Source organism: Triticum urartu, chromosome 2A (assembly GCF_056163025.1).
Source record: "Triticum urartu cultivar PI428250 chromosome 2A, HENAU_Tu73, whole genome shotgun sequence".
NCBI classification, from domain to species: Eukaryota; Viridiplantae; Streptophyta; class Magnoliopsida; order Poales; family Poaceae; genus Triticum; species Triticum urartu.
The window spans coordinates 210,127,693-210,138,043 of NC_141874.1; the positions used below are offsets into that span (position 1 = coordinate 210,127,693).

At 45.0% G+C, this 10,351-nt stretch overlaps 1 long non-coding RNA gene across 1 annotated transcript; it reads left to right on the forward strand.

Moving 5' to 3' along the window:
* The first annotated feature begins 3,362 nt into the window (after positions 1-3,362).
* On the forward strand, positions 3,363-6,591 carry LOC147984588 (uncharacterized). Its single transcript, XR_015615056.1, has 2 exons — positions 3,363-3,655; positions 4,914-6,591. It is a non-coding gene; the product is annotated as an uncharacterized LOC147984588 (long non-coding RNA).
* Positions 6,592-10,351: the final 3,760 nt, after the last annotated feature.

A 10,351-nucleotide genomic window follows, 5' to 3' on the forward strand; every position in this document is an offset into this window, starting at 1 on the left:
TCACGTCATTCCTAGCCTGATCGGCTATATCATTATCGTGCTGATTTTAACTGTGCTACCTGCTTAACCCCGTAGCACAACTTTCGATGATGAGTTAAGCTTATGTCGATCTTCCTCGTCATATTAGTTCGCCTTGAAAAACAAGCTTGATTTCAAGTTTGTGTCCTACCCATGGTTCTAATAACCTTCCGCTTCATCATTCCTTTGACTTGATGTCGTCACTGATTGATTACATCTTCATGAAATCTATCAACAAATGTGTCGTGATCATCATCAACCTTATGAGCTCTTCCGGGATATCAATTGAGTTCATGATGAGAAATACCATCCTTGCCCCCGATGATTTGTGTTATCTTTGACCACTTTATTGCCTTCTGTTCAACACAAACTTGTTCGTGTTTTGTGTTATACCTTGAGATCCCTTCTATCCAACATTTGTTCTTCTTTACCTTGGAGTATTACCATCTTTTAATATCAAGGATGTTGTGAGGACTGCTCCACCTCTTAATGGAATTCTTGGTATTGTGATGCTTCTCACCACCACCATTATTTCTTGGTCCTCGTGTTGATTCCAACCGGTGTACCAACAAGTGAACGGTGTTGTTTGAATTCTACCCTTATAGCAACCCTATTGCTTTGAAGTTAATGGTCGGCCGTTCATTCTTAGACTATTGATTATTGAATCACCATTCTGACATTGGTCGTGCAGCCCAACCCATATTTCGGGCGCAACTTTCAACCAATGTTTAATTGTGTATGTTTTCCTCGAGCATGCTTCATTATATCATTTGATCTGACAAATATTATCTCCTTATCCACATAATTGAGGAGATGCATCTTTTTGGATACCTCGTTGAATTATCGCTGAGTCCGTCAGCCACTTCCTCATCCTCTCCTTGGTTTAATGATGAACTCTGGTTTTGGAACTTGCTTCCATGGTTCATTTCCTGAGAATCTTAAGACGTACTTGCGTTAATTTGTGTTGCATCTTTCCTTCTTGGGCATCCTGAGTCTGAGGTATCCTAACACCAATCAGATCTGAAACTCGGTCAGTTATGATGATTGGGACATATGTCCAAGAGTTATAACATTGGTCTTTATATGACACGGTAAGATGATCTCATGCCTAGCACACCTGACCGGAGGACCTATTGTTATAGTATCCTCTTTAGCAATGTTAACCATTCTTTCGTGAGGAAATTGTAAGACTTATTCTATAAGTTGTTCCTGATGAATCCCTTAAGTATCCAAAGTCTGACCTGGCTCGAAGACCATGTCAATGCTATCTTGAACCATGTCTGTGGTACTCCGATCATCAATAATAACATTTGAAGAATAATGCAAACAATTTCTTTATTAATTACCCTGAACACCGTTGTATGGGTAATGTCATGAAATTTCTCTCCCCTTACCTAAAGGGTTTTCTACATTATATCCTGTCAAGGATATCATGCTTTGCTTGTCCTTGGGAAGGATATATCCCCTGAAATATGTGTCTAAACACATTTTCCTTTCCATTGTTTTGTTTAATCTGATACATATGTTTTCCTTTCCATTGTTTGGTTTAAGCTTTCTTGTGATCTATATGATCTAAGCAGTAATATTCTCCTACTTTTGTAAGCACCTCGGTGTACAACTCTGTTAGTAAGAACCTGTTACTATTGTTGATGACATTCCGGTATCCACCGACGGACAAGAACTTTGCCTAATGGTCCGCCTCGTACAACGAGCAGGAAAAGGGTTCTCTTCGTCCCTTGACCTTGGTACCGACGTTGTTGCCAACATAACTGACAGGCTACCCTCTGACAGGCCTTACTTACATGATCGTGCAAGACATCATCACCCTTCCTACTTTTAACCCACATGGTGGGCCCATAACCCACAGGTCCCAGGATCGAAACCTGGCTCTGATACCAACTTGTGACGCCCAGCTTTCTTGTGATCTATATGATCTAAGCAGTAATATTCTCCTGCTTTTGTAAGCACCTCGGTGTACAACTATGTTAGTAAGAACCTGTTACTATTGTTGATGACATTCCAGTATCCACCGACGGACGAGAACTTTGCCTAATGGCCAGCCTCGTTCAACGAGCAGGAAAAGGGTTCTCTTCGTCCCTCGCCCTTGGTACCGACATTGTTGCCAACATAACTAACATGCTACCCTCTGACAGGCCTTACTTACATGATCGTGCAAGACGTCATCACCCTTCCTACTTTTAACCCACATGTGCGGCCCATGGGCCCACGTCGAAACCTGACTCTCCTGTACACCCCCTGTTCCCAAAGTTATTCCTCCCGCGTGGACTCGTATGTAATTCATGAGCCACCTCCCGATGAGATCACAAATTCTGGCATCGGAAACAATAATTATTCCGTTGCTTTGAAACCCCTTTCACCTTCTGACTAGGCATTGAACAATTGCCTGAATGCTTGAAACTTCTTATTGTACCTTCGAACTTTACTCTCGATGTGTTTTATTTATTCAAACTCGAGAGGTACTCATATGCTCATTCATGGGTTAATCCCAGATTATTACCTTTATAACATTCTGTCATTGTCGATCTGCTCCGTTACCTATTCGTAAGTACGGTGAAGTTCCTGAAGGAAGGACGACAACTTCATCATGACGACCGGAAGCAGAGGACTGAAGACATCAATGTAATGGATCGACCCCTTCGCATCGAGAAGAATCGTTAGAATTTCATAACCAGATCCCTTCCCCCTTATAACCGCTCCTAAATCTCGGGACGAGATTTCTTGTAGTGGAGGAGAATTGTGACGCCCGGATAGTTAAGCTACAGTAACCCTCTGCTAATTATGCCACGTCACCTCGATTACTGTAGATGAACTCGCGTTGATTCGAAACCGATTCTAATTCAATTTCCAAACCAAGGCAAACAACAAAAAAATTTAAACTTTCAAAGTAAAATGCACTAAGCGTGTCACATAAATCATAAGTAATTATGGTGGTGAAACCACACTTTTATAAAAGTGTTTAAATGCACTATAGTAAATAAAACAGTAGCAAAACTACTATTTAAATGATATTTAAAAATTGAACAATTACAAAACAATTTTTAGTTTGGGTAGAAAAATAATGTGACAGTGGCATTGTTGGTAACATCCATTTAGGTGTCATTTTGGTATGTAATGAAACTATTATAAATAGGAACTGAAAGGAAAATAAAATAAATAAGATAAGGGAAATAAAAGTAAAAAGAAAAACAAAACAAAGGAAGCAAAAAAAAAGGAATAGGACCCCCCGACCCAACTGGGCCACGGCCCAGCTAGCCGGCCCACCCCGCCTACCTTAACCCCACTCCCCTGAAACCCTAGCGCCGCACACCCCCACTCGCCCCCACGATCCCCACTCGTTCTCCCCCCCGATCTGGATCGGGGGGCAACTTCCCCGATGCCCAGCGCTTGTCGCCATCCAGAGCACCTCGGCCGTCGCCAACGCCGCCCTCCCCACCGGAACTCCTTCCTCTCCCTCCTCTGCCCGATCTGGATCGGGGCAAACCCCCGACCCCATCGCCCCGCCGCCGCCGTGCGTCGCCGCCTCGCCCTCGTCCGCGTCGTCGCCACTGGAGCCCCGCCGATCGCCGGACGTCCCCATCCTCCTCGACCCCCACTGCCACCCCCCTACAGCTTCGTGGTGAGCTGTCGCGCCGGTCACGCCTCCCCTCTCCCCCCTCTATGCTCCTGGCCACGCCCGATGCGCGCGCCCGCGCACCGCCGTCCCGCGTGCGTTCGGCCGCGCTCACCGCCGCATCCGCCACGCTCCCACGCACTCCCCGTCGCATCCAGGGTGCGCCCGTGCATGCCCAGGCACGAGTGCTCGTCGTGCTGCAGCTCCGCGCTTCCGATGCCCGCACACCCGCAAAACCCGCACCCCTGACGCCAACCCCTCCCGCGTCCCGCATCACTGGCTTCGACCTCTCCCGCACTAGCCATCCACCTCGCTCAAAGCCGGCGATGCTCCAACCGTCCCCGGTGCCGGCCGTTGTCACCATCGCGTGCGCGGTGCCGGACCGCACCTGTAGGTCCAAACAGCAGGCCTGGGGGCCCCCTCTGCTGCGTTTCCGGCCTTATCTGGCGAAGTGCCGCCACGGGAGAGGCTCACCGGAGCTCTCTCCGGCACCGCCTACGGGGCATTCCCCCGGGGCCACCCGCTGGGTCGCTGACCAGTGGCCCCCAATGGCCCCCCTTACCTATGTCAAACGGGGCCCACGCCCCTGGAACGGTTTAAAAAAATGAAAATAAATAAATAAAATTAAATATTAAACAATTAATTAACTAAATAATTAACCTAATTAATTCTGTTGAAATTAACTAATCAAGTTTAATTAAACTAATTACCTATTTAATCTAACTAATCTGAATTAGGACTAAAAGTGAATGACATGCGGGTCCCCTGGCCCACTTTGACTAGTCAACTGGGACTGTTGACTGCTGACTCAGCAGTTAACGGGTCCCATCTGTCATACACATGAACACACTGCTGGGTACACTTCCGTGTACCCATAGCAGTTTCTGTATTTAATAATTTGAATTAAATTAAATCAGGATATTAGAAAATGATTAAAATTGTAGAAAGTTATATAAAATAAACCGTAACTCGGATGAAAAAACTTTGTGCATGAAAGTTGCTCAGAACGACGAGACGAATCCGAATTCGCGATCCATTCGCCCGCCACACATCCCTAGCATAGAAAACACGCAACTTCACCCTCCGTTACACCCATCCAAAAACGCGAAACACCGGGAATACTTTCCCGGATGTTTTCCCCCTTCGCCGGTATCACCTACTACCGCGTTAGGGCACACCTAGCACCGCTCATTGTCACGTCACACATCGTCATGCTTATGTTTGCATTGTATTTATTGTTTCTCCCCCCTCTTCTCTGCGATAGACTACGAGACCGACGCTGCTGCCGCCCCGTTCGACTACGGAGTTGACGACCCCTCCTTCTTGCCAGAGCAACCAGGCAAGCCCCCCCCTTTGATCACCAGATATTGCCTATTCTTCTCTCTACCGCTTGCACTAGAGTAGTGTAGCTTGTTACTGCTTTCCGTTAATCCTATCCTGATGCATAGCCTGTCATTTGTTGCTACAGTGGTTACCCTTACCTGCAATCCTAAATGCTTAGTATAGGATGCTAGTATTCCATCAGTGGCCCTACATTCTTGTCCGTCTTCCATGCTATACTACTGGGCCATGATCACTTCGGGAGGTGATCACGGGCATATACTATATACTTTACACTGTTACATTACCGGTGATACTGTTTGGAGATGGGGGCTGAAGGGGCAGGCGGCTCCATCCAGGTAGTGGTGGGCCTGAGTTCCCGACGGCCCCCGACTGTTACTTTGAGGCGGAGCGACAGGGAAGGTTGAGACCACCTAGGAGAGAGGTGGGCCTGGCCCTAGTCGGCGTTCGCGGTTACTTCAAAATAACACGCTTAACGAGATCTGGGTATTTGATCTGAGTCTGGCTACTGGCCTATACGCACTAACCATCTACGCGGGGACAGATATGGGCACTCAACGTCGTGGTATCAGCCGAAGCCTTCGTGACGTCAGCGACTGAGCGGCGCGCGCCGGATTGGACCGGAATGCCTGCTAGGCTAGGTCTGCTGCCGGCCACGTTCGCAACGTGCAGGTGTGCAAAGGGCGATGGGCCCAGACCCCTGCGCCATAGGATTTAGACCGGCGTGCTGACCTCTCTGTTGTGCCTAGGTAGGGCTGCGACGTGTTGATCTTCCGAGGCCGGGCATGACCCGGGAAAGTGTGTTCGGACAAAGGGGATCGAGCGTGTTGGGAAATGTGGTGCACCCCTGCAGGGAAGTTAATCTATTCGAATAGCTGCGATCTTCGGTAACAGGACGACTTGGAGTTGTACCTTGACCTTATGACAACTAGAACCAGATACTTAATAAAACACACCCTTCCAAGTGCCAGATACAACCGGTGATCGCTCTCTCACAGGGCGACGAGGGGAGGATCATCGGTTAGGTTTATGCTATGCGGTGCTACTTGGAGGACTTCAATCTACTCTCTTCTACATGCTGCAAGACGGAGGCTGCCAGAAGCGTAGTCTTTGACAGGATTAGCTATCCCCCTCTTATTCTAGCATTCTGCAGTTCAGTCCACCGATATGGCCCCTTTACACATATATCCATGCATGTGTAGTGTAGTTCCTTGCTTGCGAGTACTTTGGATGAGTACTCACGGTTGCTTTCTCCTTCTTTTCCCCCTATCCCTTCTACCTGGTTGTCGCAACCAAATGTTGGAGCCCAGGATCCAGACGCCACCGTTGACGACGACTCCTACTACACCGGAGGTGCCTACTACTACGTGCAGCCCGCTGACGGCGACCAGGAGTAGTTTAGGAGGATCCCAGGCAGGAGGCCTGCGCCTCTTTCGATTTGTATCCCAGTTTGTGCTAGCCTTCTTATGGCAAACTTGTTCAACTTATGTTTGTACTCAGATATTGTTGCTTCCGCTGACTCGTCTATGATCGAGCTCTTGTATTCGAGCCTTCAAGGCCCCTGGCTTGTAATATGATGCTTGTATGACTTATTTTATTTGTAGAGCTGTGTTGTGATATCTTCCCGTGAGTCCCTGATCTTGATCGTACACGTTTGCGTGTATGATTAGTGTACGGTCAAATTAGGGGCGTCACACTTGATGTCTTCTTTTTGTGTAACTCCTTGACGACTTGTCCTTCCTTTCTGAGTCCTTGCTTCTCCGAGAGGGTCTTCGTTCATAACGATCATCTCTACCCCGTCTCTTTATTGATGGTGATTCTTCTCTTCTACTCCTTCTTTTGGGAGAATCTTCTATTATTTTGTAGGGGGCCGTACATTCATTGGAGTAGTGTCCGGGTCTTCCATAATTGTAGCAATTACGCTCAAGACTAGAAGATCTTTTGTCATTGTAGGACCTTGACTTGGAACTTCTTTCCTTGCTTCTACTCTTGTAGAACTTGTTGAAGTTCTTCACCATTAGACTCAATTCTTCACTGAAGGTTTGCTTGTCACTTGATGGTGTGTGAGCATCAAACGAGGCTTTGTAAGCACCACTTGACTTGTTGTGAAGCTCTTCCTTATCCTTGAGTGACATCACATGAGCAACAATTCTTCCAATAACTTCTGTTGGCTTGAGATCTTTGTAATTGGGCATCATTTGGATGAATGTTCACACGGTATCATATTTTCCATCCAGGGCTCTTAGGATCTTCTTGATGATGAATCTATCGGTCATCTCTTCACTTCCTAAGCCGGCAATCTCATTTGTGATGAGAGCAAGCCTAGAGTACATTTCAGCGACGCCTTCATGATACGTCTCCAACGTATCTATAATTTTTGATTGTTCCATGCTATATTATATCCTGTTTTGGACATCATTAGGCTTTATTATACACTTTTATATTATTTTTTGGACTAACCTATTAACCGGAGGCCAGCCCAGAATTGTTGTTTTTGCCTATTTCAGAGTTTCACAGAAAAAGAATATCAAACGGAGTCCAAACGGAATGAAACCTTCGGGAACGTGATTTTCGGAACGAACATGATCCAGAGGACTTGGACCCTACGTCAAGAAAGCAACCAGGAGGGCACGCGGTAGGGGGCGCGCCTACCCCCAGGCGCGCCCTCCACCCTCGTGGGGCCCATGTTGCTCCACCGATGTACTTCTTCCTCCTATATATACCTACGTATCCCCAAACTACCAGATACGGAGCCAAAACCCTAATTCCACCGCCGTAACTTTCTGTATCCATGAGATCCCATCTTGGGGCCTTTTCCGGAGCTCCGCCGGAGGGGGCATCGATCACAAAGGGCTTCTACATCAACACCATAGCCTCTCCGATGAAGTGTGAGTAGTTTACTTCAGACCTTCGGGTCCATAGTTATTAGCTAGATGGCTTCTTCTCTCTTTTTGGATCTCAATACAAAGTTCTCCCCCTCTCTTGTGGAGATCTATTCGATGTAATCTTCTTTTGCGGTGTGTATGTTGAGACCGATGAATTGTGGGTTTATGATTAAGTTTATCTATGAACAATATTTGAATCTTCTTTGAATTCTTTTATGTATGATTGGTTATCTTTGCAAGTCTCTTCGAATTATCAGTTTGGTTTGGCCTACTAGATTGATCTTTCTTGCAATGGGAGAAGTGCTTAGCTTTGGGATCAATCTTGCGGTGTCCTTTCCGAGTGACAGTAGGGGCAGCAAGGCACGTATTGTATTGTTGCCATCGAGGATAACAAGATGGGGTTTATATCATATTGCATGAGTTTATCCCTCTACATCATGTCATCTTTCTTAAAGCGTTACTCTGTTCTTTTGAACTTAATACTCTAGATGCATGCTGGATAGCGGTCGATGTGTGGAGTAATAGTAGTAGATGCAGGCAGGAGTCGGTCTACTTGTCTCGGATGTGATGCCTATATACATGATCATACCTAGATATTCTCATAACTATGCTCAATTCTGTGAATTGCTCAACAGTAATTTGTTTACCCACCGTAATACTTATGCTCTCGAGAGAAGCCATTAGTGAAACCTATGGCCCCCGGGTCTATTTTCCATCATATTAATCTTCCGTCAACAAGCTATTTCCTTTTCCATTTATTTTGCTTTATTTACTTTGCATCTTTATTATAAAAATACCAAAAAAATATTATCTTATCATATCTATCAGATCTCACTTTCATAAGTGACTGTGAAGGGATTGACAACCCCTTTATTGCATTGGTTGCGAGGATTTTATTTGTTTGTGTAGGTGCGAGGGACTCGTGTGTGGCCTCCTACTGGATTGATACCTTGGTTCTCAAAAACTGAGGGAAATACTTACGCTACTTTGCTGCATCACCCTTTCCTCTTCAAGGGAAAACCAACGCAGTGCTCAAGAGGTAGCAAGAAGGATTTCTGGCGCCGTTGCCGGGGAGTCTACACAAAAGTCAACATACCAAGTACCCATCACAAACCCTTATCTCCCGCATTACATTATTTGCCATTTGCCTCTCGTTTTCCTCTCCCCCACTTCACCCTTGCCGTTTTATTCGCCCTCTCTCTCTATCCTCCTTCTCTTTCTCTATTTGCCTCTTTTTGCCCGTCTCTTGCTTGCTTGTCGTTATGGCTAGTCCCCTATCTTCTCCGTTGTCTCCCGAAAATGAAGTTCTTAATTTTAAGCAAAGGGAAGGAGAAAATCTAAAATACGCTTGGTACAGAATTTGCAATGCTCAAAATAGATCTACCAGAAAGCAATCTACTTCCGTTCTTCTCCGCAATTTTTATGTAGGCACTACTCCTTGGCACAGATATGTCCTTGATACCATTACCGGAGGGAATTTCTTGGGTAGCCACACTTTTGATTCCTATAAGTCTATGATAGATTTGTTTGGCTCGCCTCCTCTTTTGGTTAATGGAACTATGTTAACTTTGGAGCATGTAATGCAAAATTTTGAAATTATTGAAAATAAAGTTGCTACCGTAGAGTTAATTGAAAATGTGGATAAAAAGACCCACAACCAAATTACTCAATATGGATCTAAAGTAGGAGTCACTTTGAAAAAATATTAAGGAGAAGGAACCCATAGTTAATGAAAGAATAAATCAGGATTCCACTAGAATCGATAAACTTGAGGGTATCATTACCAACTTGGGAACCACCATTTCTTCCGTAAAGAATACTCCAAGTCCTCCAACTAAAATTGCCAAGCTTATGTATGTTCCTAAAAATAAGGGTGAAACCTCTAGCAAGGAAACTGCGGATCTCAAATCTATAAGTATTAATCCCAATCTTTTTGCTATCATTAACTATTTGCTACTAATGATTGTTTCGATTTTGTGCCTAGAAGTTTGATAATTGATAAAAGGAAAGAAACTCTTGTGCCTAGATGTCTCATTAAAGAATTACCAACTAAAGATACCTAGATCTATCCTTGCTTTTATACCTAGCTAGGGGCGTTAAACGATAGCGCTTGTTGGGAGGCAACCCAATTTTATTTTGTTCCTTGCTTTTTGATCCTGTTTAGTAATAAATAATTTATCTAGCCTCTGTTTTTTTTGTGTTTTTTGTGTTTAATTAGTGTTTGTGCCAAGTAGAACCGTTGGGAAGACTTGGGGAAAGTCTTTTTAATCTTGCTGTAAGAAAACAGAAACTTTAGCGCTCACGAGAATTGCTTCCATTTTTATTTGGAAAGTTTTATTTAGTTAATTCCTTTTGCAGATTATTAATAGATCAATTCCTCACATCTAGAAATTTATTTTAGAATTTTTGGGGTTCCATAACTTGTGTTAGCTGCAGATTACTACAGACTGTTCTGTTTTTGACAGATTCTGATTTT